The sequence below is a fragment of the Dreissena polymorpha genome, chromosome 3 (assembly GCF_020536995.1).
Source record: "Dreissena polymorpha isolate Duluth1 chromosome 3, UMN_Dpol_1.0, whole genome shotgun sequence".
Lineage (NCBI taxonomy): Eukaryota > Metazoa > Mollusca > Bivalvia > Myida > Dreissenidae > Dreissena > Dreissena polymorpha.
The window spans coordinates 143,753,956-143,767,996 of NC_068357.1; the positions used below are offsets into that span (position 1 = coordinate 143,753,956).

Here is a 14,041-nt window from a genome sequence, read left to right on the forward strand (position 1 = left end):
GATATGGTTTTCCACAGAACCGTATATCCCGTATCCGGTCAGTAACTAACCCTGTAACTATTAATACGGCTCTACATCTTAATCAGGTAAAATAAGTTTTTGTTTCAATATTTCAGTGAGAACCGTTGGAAGAAACGTGGTATTACTGTTGTTCCAACCAAATATGGAATTTCATATATGGGTATTTATCTAAATCAGGTAAATTAATTGTATTGTGTTTTGTCTCATGAAGTTATTATCTTATTTGTGTATATTTTGGCTCTCTTTCTGTACTTCAAGGTTAACTGGTTTTTGCCATCAACTCCAGCACCTTGTTTCTTGTACAGTTGCTGCTTTTCCATCTGTGTTAAATTTTTACATTGACCTTGACTTAGATGTTCAAATGGACTCCTAGTTAACTAGATTTTAGCATTTGTCCAGCCCATGTTTGCAACACTTCTTGCTACATAACGTTGATACTTGTGTTGTGTATTACCATATTTTTCACTAGTTCACTCATATGACCCAAACTCATTTGGACTTTGAACTTTTTTTACCACGCTGAAAACCAAAATGTAACCAGATTTTACCATTTTTCTGCATAGCCAGAGGTTTTCATTATATTTAACATAACATATTTAGAGAATATTTGTTGATTTCTGTACATAATTATATTATCTAGTCATGAGTGGTCTCGCAAAACATATTTTCCTTCAGTTGTTTTAGTTTGTGTTTTATATAACCACAAAAGAAATGACGAATTATCAAACTTTATCATTTCACTCAAGCTTGAGTGGTGCTCAGGTTGCCTTTCTCTATTTTTATGCCCCTGAAGGTGGGCATATATTGATCACACTGTCCGTCTGTCTGTCTGTCTGTCCGTCACACTTTTTAGAAAAATATGCTCATATTTTCTACGTCACTTCAGATGTAACCTTTATATTTGGTATGCATGTGTATATGAACAAGTTCTTTCCATACGCACACAAATGTTGACCCCTTTGACCTTAACCTTGAAGTTAGGGTCCGCGTTAAGGTTTCGAAATCTGCGTTTAGGTTTCGAAAAATGCTCATAACTTCTATGCCGCTTCAGATGTAACCTTCATATGTGGTATGCGTGTGTATATGGACAAGGCCTTTCCATACGCACACAAATTTTGCCCCCATTGACTTTGAACTTAGGGTCCGTGTTTAGGTTTTGAAATCTGCGTTTAGGTTTCGAAAAATGCTCATAACTTCTATGTTGCTTCAGATGTAACCTTCATATTTATTATGCATGTGTATATGGACAAGGCCTTTTCATACGCACACACATTTTTACCCCTTTGACCTTGACCTTGCACTTAGGGTCCACGTTGAGGTTTCGAAATCTGCGTTTAGGTTTCGAAAAATGCTCATAATTTCTATGCCGCTTCAGATGTAACCTTCATATATGGTATGCGTGTGTATATGGACAAGGCCTTTCCATATGCACCTAAATTAAGACCCCTTTGAACTTGATCTTGAACTTAGGGTCCACGTTGAGGTTTCGAAATCTGTGTTTAGGTTTCGAAAAATGCTCACAACTTCTATGTCGCTTCAGATGTAACCTTCACATTTGGTATGCATGTGTATATGGACTAGGCCTTTCCTTACTCACTCAAATTTTGACCCCTTTGACCTTAAACTTAGGGTCTACGTTTAGGTTTCGAAATCTGTGTTTAGGTGTTGAAAAATGCTCATAACTTCTATGTCGCTTCAGATGTAACCTTCATGTTTGATATGCATGTGTATATGGACAAGGCCTTTCCATACTCTCACAAATGTTTACCCCTTTCACCTTGACCTTGAACTAAGGGTGCACATTTAGGTTTCGAAATATGCGTTTAGGTTTAAAAAATGCTCATAAGAAGTACCTTTATATTTGGTATGCATGTGAATATGGACATGGCCTTTCTATACCCACACACATTTTGACCCCTTTGACCTTGACCTTCAACTTAGGGTCCGCGTTTAGGTTTCCAAATCTGCGTTTAGGTTTCGAAAAATGTCGATTCGGATGTAACCTTCATATTTGGTATTCATGTGTTTATGGAAAAGACCTTTCCAGACACACACATATCTTGACCCCTGTGGCCATGACCTTAAAGTAAGGGTCGGCATTTAGGTTTTGAAAATTTGTTCCGTTAATTAGCTTTCTTACATAACTATCAAAGCGTTTTTTCGGGGGCATATGTTATCCTATGGAGACAGGTCTTGTTCTTCACAAATTCACCTCATGGCATGACATAAAGTTATAAACTTGTATATTTCATATAGCTTTTCTTTATCCACTGGTCAGACACAAGTCCATGTATGTTAATATGAGCCTTATTCTGGAATACTGGTCATTATGCATGTGGGAAAATTGCCATTACAGAATGGTCTGTGCTGGTTGCACAGGCTAATCAGGGACAACACTTTATGCTTAAACTGAATTTTTATTTAGGAGAGACTAACTTAAAACAAAAATACCATGAAATCGGGAAGTGTTGTCCCTGATTAGTCTGTGTGGACTGCACAGGCTAGCTTGGGATAACACTTTATGCACATGCATTAAGCAGTTTTCCCAGAACAAGTCTGATATGTGCCTGTATTTCCCAGGCTGGAGCGCTGGTGCACATCTTTCAGGACGGGTCCGTGTTGCTGACCCACGGGGGCGTAGAGATGGGACAGGGGCTCCACACCAAGATGATCCAGGTATACAGGCTTTCAATACATTCAAGGGGAAGTGGTGTAATGGATAATATAAGGTTTGCTCTGGGAAAACAGGGCTAAATGCGTGTTTGAAAGTATTGTACCAGATGAACCTGTGCTTATCAGGGAAAACACGTTCCGCTTGTATGTTGTTTTTTTTTCAAAGCAACTCTCTTTTTTGCAAAAATCCAGTCTCGTCCATGATCAGCCTGTGCAGACTACACTTAACGCACATGCATTAAGCCCCATTTTTCCTAAGTGAGGCTCATATGATGTCTGCGATAGGACTGGAAGGTCCTGATTCAAATGATATGTTCAAAATAATAGACTATCTTATATAATAACCCAACAGATGGCATTTCTTGGCTTGGTTTGGTAAACATACGCTGGCAGTTAGAAGAAATACCACGATCAGCAGTCGTTGCTGTGTATTCAATAGTTGAATATTTATACATCTTAGTATCAAAGGTTAAGCACAGGTAATTATGACAAAGGTAATTTATTTTATTAAGCCATATATTTATAATGTTAAAATATTGATGTTTGATGAATCCTATGGGTACCAAAATTGATAAATTATAAATTTATGGTTTTGTATCCGTCCGTCCGTCAGTCCGTCACACTTTTCTGGATCCTGCGATTACTCTAAAACATCTTAATATTTTTTCATGAAACTTGGAATATGGATAGATGGCAATATGGACATTATGCACGTTATTTCATTTTGTTCCTACGTCAAAAATTGTGGTTGCTATCGCAAGAAATAGACTAGAAATACTGCTGAAAATGATGTTTTTTCTGGATCCTGCGATTACTCTAAAAGTTCTTAATATTTTTTCATGAAACTTGAAATATGGATAGATGGCAATATGGACATTATGCACGTCATTTCATTTTGTTCCTATGTCAAAAATTGTGGTTGCTATGGCAACAAATAAACTAGAAATACTGCTGAAAAGGGTGTTTTTTCTGGATCCTGCGATAACTCCACAAGTAAGTTCTTAATATTTTTTCTTGAAACTTGGAATATGGATAGATGGCAATATGGACATCATGCACGTTATTTAATTGTGTTCCTACGTCAAAAATTGTGGTTGCTATGGCAACAAATAGACTAGAAATACTGCTGAAAATGGTGTTTTTTCTGGATCCTGCGATAACTTTAAAAGTTCTGAATATTTTTTCATGAAACTTGAAACATGGATAGATGGAAATATGGACATTATGCACGTCATTTCATTTTGTTCCTTCGTCAAAATTCCATGTTGCTATGGCAACAAATAGACTAGAAATACTGCTGAAAATGGTGTTTTTTCTGGATATTGCGATAACTTTAAAAGTTCTTAATATTTTTTTCATAAAACTTGAAACATGGATAGATGGCAACATGGACATTATGCACGTCATTTAATTTTTCTACGTCAAAAATTGCTGCTTGCTATGGCAACAAATAGACTACAAATAATGCTGAAAATGGTGGTTTTCTTGATCCTGCGATAACTTTTAAAGTTCTTAATAATTTTTCATGAAACTTGGAACATGGATAGATGGCGATATGGACATTATGCACGTTATTTCTTTTTGTTCCTACCTCTAACATTATGGTTGCTATGGCAACATATAGACTAGAAATACTACTGAAAATGATGTATTTCTGGATTCTGCGATAACTTTAAAAGTTCTTAATATTTTTTCATGAAACTTGAAACATGGATAGATGGCAATATGGACATTATGCACGTTATTTCATTTTGTTCCTACCTCTAACATTATGGTTGCTATGGCAACAAATAGACTAGAAATACTACTGAAAATGATGTTTTTCTAGATCCTGCGATAACTTTAATAGTTCTTAATATTTTTTCATGAAACTTGAAGCATGGATATATGGCAATATGGACATCATGTACGTTATTTCGTTTTGTTCCTACGTCAAAAATTGTGGTTGCTATGGCAACAAATAGACTAGAAATATTGCTGAAAGTGGTGTTTTTATTCTGGATCCTGCGATAACTTTAAAAATTATAAATATTTCATGAAACTTGAAACATTGATAGATGGCAAAATGGACATTATACACGTCATTTAATTTTGTTCTTACGTCAAAAATTCTGGTTGCTATGGCAACAAATAGACAACAAATAATGCTAAAATGGTGTTTTTCTCGTATCCTGCGATAACTTTAAAAGTTCTTAATATTTTTTCATGAAACTTGGATCATGGATAGATGTCAATATGGAAATTATGCACGTCATTTCATTTTGTTCCTTCGTCTAAAATTATGGTTGCTATGGCAACAAATATACTAGAAATACTGCATAAAATGGTGTTTTTCTGGATTCTGCGATAACTTTTAAAGTTCTTAATATTTTTTCATGAATCTTGGAACATGGATAGATGGCAATATGGACATTATGCACGTTATTTCATTTTGTTCCTACCTCTATTATTATGGTTGCTATGGCAACACATAGACTAGAAATACTACTGAAAATGATGTTTTTTTCTGGATTCTGCGATAACTTTAAAAGTTTTTAATATTTTTTCATGAAACTTTAAACATGGATAGATGGCAATATGGATATTATGCACGTTATTTCATTTTGTTCCTTCCTTTAACATTATGGTTGCTATGGCAACAAATAGACTAGAAATACTACTGAAAATGATGTTTTTCTGGATCCTGCGATAACTTTAAAAGTTCTTAATATTTTTTTCATGAAACTTAGAACATGGATAGATGGCAATATGGACATTATGCACGTCATTTCGTTTAGTTTCTACAGTCAGAAATTGTGGTTGCTATGGCAACAAATAGACTAGAAATACTGCTGAAAGTGGTGTTTTTTTCTGGATCCTGCGATAACTTTAAACATTCTAAGTATTTCATGAAATTTGAAACATGGATAGATGGCAATATGGACATTATACACGTCATTTAATTTTGTTCCTACGTCAAAAATTCTGGTTGCTATGGCAACAAATAGACAACAAATAATGCTGAAAATGGTGTTTTTCTGGATCCTGCGATAACTTTAAAAGTTCTTAATATTTTTTCATGAAACATGGATCATGGATAGATGGCAATATGGGCATTATGCACGTCATTTCATTGTGTTCAAACGTCTAAAATTATGGTTGCTATGGCAACAAATATACTAGAAATACTGCTGAAAATGGTGTTTTTCTGGATTCTGCGATAACTTTAAAAGTTCTTAATATTTTTTCATGAATCTTGGAACATGGATATGTTGCAATATGGACATTATGCACGTTATTTCATTTTTTTCCTACCTCTAACATTATGGTTGCTATGGCAACAAATAGACTAGAAATACTACTGAAAATGATGTTTTACTGTATCCTGCGATAACTTTAAAAGTTCTAAATATTTTTTATCATGAAACTTGGAACATGGATAGATGGCAATATGGACATTATGCACGTCATTTCATTTTGTTCCTACGTCAAAAATTGTGGTTGCTATGGCAACAAATAGACTAGAAATACTGCTGAAAATGGTGTTTTTTTCTGGATCCTGCGATAACTTTAAAAATATTTCATGAAACTTGAAACATGGATAGATGGTAATATGGACATTATACACGTCATTTCATTTTGTTCCAACGTCAAAAATATGGTAACAAATAAAAAAAATATTCTAACAATGGTGGAATTTCTGACAATGGTGGAGCCGGTAGGGGACTTTTATTGCTTGGCAAAAGTCTTGTTTTCACTTTATTGCAGCTCTTGTTTCTTATTTGTAACTTCCTATATTCTTTAATTCCAGAACCATTCTTACTGTATTTATATATTTACCGTAACTTCAAATTTATTATAAACTAAGCTTGCCTAAATTTTTTGGACAAGACAGGACCCTGGTAAGTGGTGCCTTTCAGCTCTTGTTTTCTTACCCTCAAAATGCAGTCATAATTTCAGCTAAAGCTTAAGATCTTTGATAAGACAGGATCCTGGCATCTTGAAAATTACATCTTGTTCCTGGAACTCTTAATTCAGTTGTAGCTTAAGATTGTGGTAATATCTTTGCTCAATTGACCGTGTCAATTCTTTAGGTGGCAAGCAGGGCTCTGAAGATCCCAGCTGAGAAAATTCACATCAGTGAGACGGCCACCAGCACTGTGCCCAACACGTCACCCACAGCGGCCAGTGTTAGCTCCGATCTCAATGGAATGGCTATTGTTGTGAGCTCATTTACTAAACCTGTTGTAAATTATGGAGGATAAATCGCCCAATGGGTGCAAAAAAGTACCAAGTGGCATTGAAATAAGAAGGCACATGGTACCTTTTTGCACCAATAGGCGAAATAGGAATTACGAAGGACGTCCCTTTATTGGTTTGTATGCACCAACTTGTCCAACAAAGTACTACCTATACTTTGGCATACATTATTAAAACTTGTATGCATCATTCCTTATTATATAAAATTGAGCATTTGCAATTTTTAGTTCAACTTTATTCAAGATTAGTTCAGTTATAAAATGCTTTTACATTAGAAATGTGTGTGTAATCATTAATAAACTTAGCAAAGCAAAGTAAACATGAAATACGTTGGTAATATCCAGTTGGGCATAATGGCTTTTTGTTGTTTTTGTATAAAAAAAATGGATACCTTAGCCAGAAAGCATCAGCCATTTAAGACTTGATATGACAAATTGGTCAGTAATTTGTGGATATTTTGTAAGTCTGTTATACAAAGAAGATATTAAATTTAGCTCACATTTTACATTGTGGATTAGAAAATGCATAAGCTATTTTCTAAAGCTATAAAACATACAGATTTGATGAAAACTGTGTGCATGATAATCACAAAAATAGACATATTTTATTGGTACATTCATTAATGAACAATAACTTACGACGAGACTTAAAGACTTACGTCTGTGCCTGATATCTGATTTTGAACTATTAATCAATGATGGAAGGAATGTAAAAATGAGCTGTTATATGCCGTGCTAGAATGCGTGCCAGACCTTACTGGAGCGATTGGAGCCGGTCATGCAAGAGAATCCCAAAGGTTCATGGGAAGACTGGGTGAAAGCTGCATACTTCAAGAGGATCAGTCTCTCAACCACTGGATTCTACAAGTGAGCCATAGTATTTCTGTTGCTTATAGCAAGTGTTAACTGTGTTTACAGCACTTTATTCTACAAATAAGCTGTAGTATTTTTGTCACATGTAGCACTGGCTTTTACAAAAACAACCTCATGTTTTGTAAATTATAGCAAAGTGTTTCCAGACTAATAGCTAACAATTGTAATTAATGTATTAATGTTTAGTAAAGTTCCTTTAACGCCTTGCCTTTTGTCTATATGATAAATGCAATCTTGGGCTCATGTTTCTCCATGGTTGCCCTAAAAAAATGATTTTATGATAAAAAACACTCTTTTTTTTATTTTGTTTCCCTGGAATTGTTTTTATCTTATTAGACAATTATGATTTAATATGTTTACCTGAGCACAATGTTGACATGTTGAGCTTTTGTGATCACTTTATTGACTTTTTGTGTTGTGCAATGTTCGTCAATCTTAAACATTTACCCTCTGAACACTAGAGGCTGCAATTTATGCCTTATCTTCAAGAAACTGTGTCAGGACTTTTGTCCCAATTATATATCTGCCTAGGTCACTTAGTCATTTAGGGACTAGCTCAAATTAAATAAAAGGTTTTGATGATCTAGAAGTGGTACTATTTTGTCCATTCTTCTTTAAACTTGCTCAGTTTAAACGTTGTTTTAATGATATCACTTCTGAGTTTGAAAATGGTTTGGCTCACTTGAAAAATATAGCTTCACAGTGGTGGGGCAGTTTTCCTTATATGACTATATTATTCCTTGTGAACACTCTAGACGTCACTTTTTTTGTCAAATCATCTTTAAAAACTTACTTAGAACTTTCTTTCTAATGATATCTCCGCTGAGATTAAAATTGTTCTGGTCCACTGGAAAACATGTCTGCCAGGGGGTGGAACAGTTTTCCTGCTTTTCCATAAATGGCTATAATGAAACCCTGTGAAGACATTTTTTTTTCAAATTTTTATTAAACTTGCTCAGAAATTTGTTCCAATGATATCTTGACTAAGTTAGAAAATGGTTTCTGTTCCGTTGAATGATATGGCTGCCTGGGAATAGATAGTTTTCTTTATATTGCTTTAGTGAAGCCTTGTGAACACTCTTATAGTCACTTATTGTCCAATCTTCATCAAAGTGCAAAGAATATTTGTTTCTATTGTATAGATTTTAAAACTGGTACCAGTCCATTAAACATATTAAGTGTAGGGCGTTTTTTTGCTATGGCTATTGGTGAAACCTTCTTTAACCATTTAAGAAGTCACATGCTTTTGCCCAATCAGCATAAAACTTTATCAAAACATGTGTACTTATGATATCTCAGTAGAGTTCAAAAATGGTTTGGAGTAAAAAGCAAGGTAAGAAACCACATTTACAAGGCAAACACCACAGAAGCTACTTAGAATAGTTTAGCACATTCGGTTGTTAGGTGAGCGACAGCTGACCTCTTGTTAATATAGATTAATAGTTTCATCGCAACATGTAGTAAGAACTTTTCCCCAGTTATTGTGTAAGAATTCACTTTAATATCATAAATACGTTACCTATTATCTAATAGCTACTACCTTTCCAAGGGGGGTTGACTCATCCGGAAATTTAATCAAGCTGGGAACCGGACGCCTCTATACTGAAACCAGACTAGGTTAAACATAGTGCAATGCAACCCAGGCAAAAATCAGCAACCAGTCCCCAATATTCGTTCCGGATCGACCAGGTGTATACATGCCTTTTCATGGCTCTGAATTGAAAATTGTTTTTCGATTTATTTTACTTGGTTGAATGGGGTTTTGAATAGATAAATTGTATTATTTATCTTTCTACTTTTCATTCGGATTATTTTATGTCGAATTAATGGACTTTTGTTTCATTTGTAAAGGTAAGCCATGCTTACTTTTATTGAACATCGGACACGCTCTCCTTCATTTAGCAGTTATCGGCGTCGATATGCTCGTAAGCGATCACGTCAACGCTCACGGAGACGCTACTCTAGGAGACCTTATTCCAGTGTAGCAGAACAAGATCTCGGCATCGCAGGGATATGGGACGTCGCCACTCCTCACGAAGGCGGTTACGTACCTACTGGTCATATCGACGGTCCCCATTTTAATGTCATAAATACTGACCTGCTATCATATAGCTTACTCCCTTCCAAGGGGCATTAATCCCATCCGAAACTTTCACTGGGAATTCAGCCACCTCCATACCGTAATACAGGCCAGGTTAAACATAGTGCAATGCAACCTAGGCAAAAACCGGTAACCAACCCTCAATATTCTTTCCGGATCATCCAGGTGTAGACGTGTCTTTTACGGCTCTGTTTTTCAATATAGTTCACTTGGTTGATTGGGGGTTTGATTAGATTAATTGCGTTATTTATCTTTGCACTTCCATTTGGAATATTTTATGTTGATTTATGGACTTTTTTTCAGTTGTAAAGGTAAGCCATGCTTGCATTTATTGAACAATGGTTTATTTCTACCATGCTTGGTGTTTTCAGGCGCAAAAGAGCACGTGCAAAACGTTTTCTTCTAAAGCGTGAAACTTGTTTTCAGCTTTGCTGCGTTTGTGGTACATGCTCATGTACATGAGCACGTGTATTTCGTGATCTTCGTCAATACGCAATTGAGAAAATTTGTATAGTGTAAACTCTGGTTTCCAGTTTTTCTTAAACTGGTTGACAGGAAGATGAGAATAAACTTATATGGCCAATAGAGGCTTTGAAGTTCTATCTCATCGGTATAAGGCCATTCGAGGTTTTCAAAAGACACTCTTTATTTCCCTAAAAAATGGGGGGGGGGGGAGATGTGTCTGCAGCTTATATTTATCAAGGTTAGACCTTGACTAGGAAGGTTTACTCTTATCTCTAATCTTAGAATTCATTCCTTTTTAGGATATGATCGCATAATTTTAAGAGCATGTCTGCTTTGTGGGCGTATATTGATCACAACCCACTTTTGACGTGCTCCAAGCTGTTTTTCTGGAGGAATCCGACCAACTTTTTCATTTTTTTTATATCTTCGTTCTCTGATGTGCCAACAATACAAATTGTATATGGTTGGTCTCGTTTTGATTTCACTAACGGTAGTGCTCTTTTACGACATTGACATACTTTCTCTGTCCGAGAAGTAACTTTTAATACAGTTCAAACGAAGATTAGCTGATAATCCCTGTTTTGGGTTTTGCTATCATAAGCTTATAACCCTTTATATGAGTTCTTCTGTGATGGGAAAGTATATACGAACCTCCCACCTCAGCTACAAAATCAGCTATATGATAGCAGGTCTGTATTATGACATTAAAACAAATTGTTTAAAATAAAATTCATTTTAATTATTAAATACTTACCTGCTATCGGTAAGTCCCACCTCTCACCCCGCTATTCGATTAATATTTTTGTATATATATATATTGAAAGAATATTGAGGGTTGGTTACCGGTTTTTGCCTAGGTTGCATTGCACTATGTTTAACCTGGCCTGTATTACGGTATGGAGGTGGCCGAATTCCCAGTGAAAGTTCCGGATGGGTTAATGCCCCTTGGAGAGAGTAAGCTATATGATAGCAGGTAAGTATTTAAAAATTAAAATGATTTTTATTTTTAAAAATTTGTTTTATTCCTTTACGAAATATCATGTCTCCATTCCATGTGTGTTGGTTCCCTTATGGAATCCTCACATGTTGCAGTCACCGAGCCTCATTTGTCTACAAACACTAGTTCGTTTAACTTTCAGGCTTCGGGATTAGATGTTCATCTCGCCAATACGACTACATTGTCAGCACCTCGGGTATCTTCTATGTTGACTAGTCGTGTACCCCCTTCTGCTATACTATTGAATTCTAATACATTATGGATTCATAATTATTTTGGACACTTGGTGCCTATCAATACTGATAATCTACCGTTGTTTTCCGGTTTACATTATCAGTTCTTCAGTAACTTCGTAGATGGTCACTCTTCTTCACCAGATATTTCCATTCTGACGCAGTCATATTATGACCGGACCGGTCACCGGTCATATCACCGGTCACCGGTCAGAGCAAGAAGTCGTTCATCATCATCATCGGACTATTCTTCCTCCTCTTCGTCGTCATCGAATGACTCATCGTCGCCTGCTTTAACGATGTCTCATCGCCATCGGATTGGACATTTGGCACGCTTGTCTTTTCCGAGTAGTTCTCGGACCAAATGGATTCCACTATATTTCGGTCTTTAATCGGTAACGTCACCGGTCAAAATTATGACTGGTCCGTTCACCTGTTCGGTCACCAGTTACCAATCACCGGGTATTACCCTGTGTTAAAATCGGTCACATTATGTAGTTCCACGGGTCTCTTCTACATTACCTAGTTGTATACCCCTGGCTATGACTCCATCGAATCCAATATTTTATTGATTCAACAGTCTCCAGGACACTTTGTGCCTTTTTATACTGATGTTCTACTGGCGACCGTTAGTTTCAAAGTCATCTCCGCTGACTTGGTCTATGGTTGATTTTCCTCCCAGCTAATCCATTCTGGTGCTGGATAATAAACAACTAATGCTAGAAGATTATGCAATACCTCAATATGGCATTCCCACTCTTATCTCAGCCGGCTACATGCAGACCTCTGGTCTTGCAGATGGTTTTGCTGAAGCGGGCTCGGAGTCTAACATTGAGGTTGAACATTACTATTTGACTTCTATTAATCAGGTCTATAATTTATGAACGTGACCCTAACAGGATTAGCAAGGCGACGTTTTCGTGTTGACTTCTCCTTTTCTATTGCTTCTACGACAGTGCATGTTTTAAAATTACTGGAATCAACAATAATCCTGCTCCTTTCGTCATTGAAAGTCCCTTAGGACCTGACTTAGCCTAAACCGCTTGATGGGGGTTAAAGCTACAAGTCCCTTGTACCTGACTCGACTAACACTTTGGATTTTTCCAAACTGCCGAGACAGATTTCTGACATTATCATACTTTCGCTTCCTATGCCAGTTGTTTCTACTACTATCTCAGTTATTTACTCCATGTTGGAGAAATGGCAACTGAGAGAGGGCTGATACATAGGATTGCCTACTAGCTTGACCGCATGGCGGCCACAGCCTTGTAGATGGCTTGGGAGCTATCGAACTTGGATCTCAGATGCTAAGGATTTGGAGGGACCTCATCCTCTCTTTTCGTTTTCAAGATTCGCTTGTTAGAGAAAAGTTTATTAGAAAGAACAATTTTTCCCTTTTAAAGTTCTTCTTCTATTACACTTCTGGCTCTAACAGGCCGTCTTCCTATAGCTGGTCGTATTCCTGTCGGAAATCGTCTGGTTAAAATTCTTGAAATAAAGGGCTTAACCAAGCCAAATTTGAAGACTTCCAAGCCTTCTACCGGCAAGGGTGGATCTCCCTAAGGTTACTCCTAGGGTTTTCTCTTTTTCTGCCATCACACCTCCGATGCCGGAGGTACCACTTTAAGTCATTCTTCTGTACTTCGCAAATCGATGATTTCACGACCTTTATTTTCTAGGATTTTTTAGTCGCCTTTCATTGGTTCAAGAAAGAGGCTACTGTAGATAGGTCATGGTCTTATAGTGTTTCCTATTCTGATAACTTTCAAGTCTGATGGGAGTGGGAAAGTTTGGCTTGCCGTGATTTCTTTCCCCACCCATCCTTGACTAATGGTTCCGGCCACTGGTCGGTATTTACCGGTCCAATCACCGGTCTTTCTGCTGGGACGTCTTTTCTTACGTCCTATTCAGCTTTATTTTTAAGTTTGTTGGAATTGATCTCAGGATTAGTCAATGAGACAGATTTTTTTCTTTACTTCCCATTATTCAGTGGTGCCTAGCCTAGAAGATTATCTTGGGAGGAGTATAGCTTCTACCACAATCTTCCTTACATCTTTTACAGATGCGAGCAGGGAGGTTAGGGACGCTAACCTGGAACCACTTATCCTGATATTCTCAAGTATGTGGTATCCTAATGAATATCACCTGCACATGAATATCTTGAAAAGCAAGCATTCTTTTAAGCTGTTTTTCATTTGCAACACATCTTCACGACTCCTGTGTGATGGTGTCACTAACAACACATCAGTCGTTGTTTACATCTAGACACAGAGGTGAACAGATTATCACTCCTTGTATCTAGAAACCAGGAATTAACTCATTCTTTGCAAGAACATCAATTTTTCTCTATCGTCCTAAACATACCAGGTCGTCTCAACGCCCTGTTAGACGTTTTACCTTGCAGTTCTTTCTGTCGCATTAGACACTTCATCAAGAAGTG

General features: G+C 36.6%; 1 pseudogene; it reads left to right on the top strand.

Moving 5' to 3' along the window:
- The window catches only part of LOC127872658 (xanthine dehydrogenase/oxidase-like), a 90,622-nt pseudogene that overhangs the window by 61,862 nt on the left and 14,719 nt on the right, over positions 1 to 14,041 (top strand).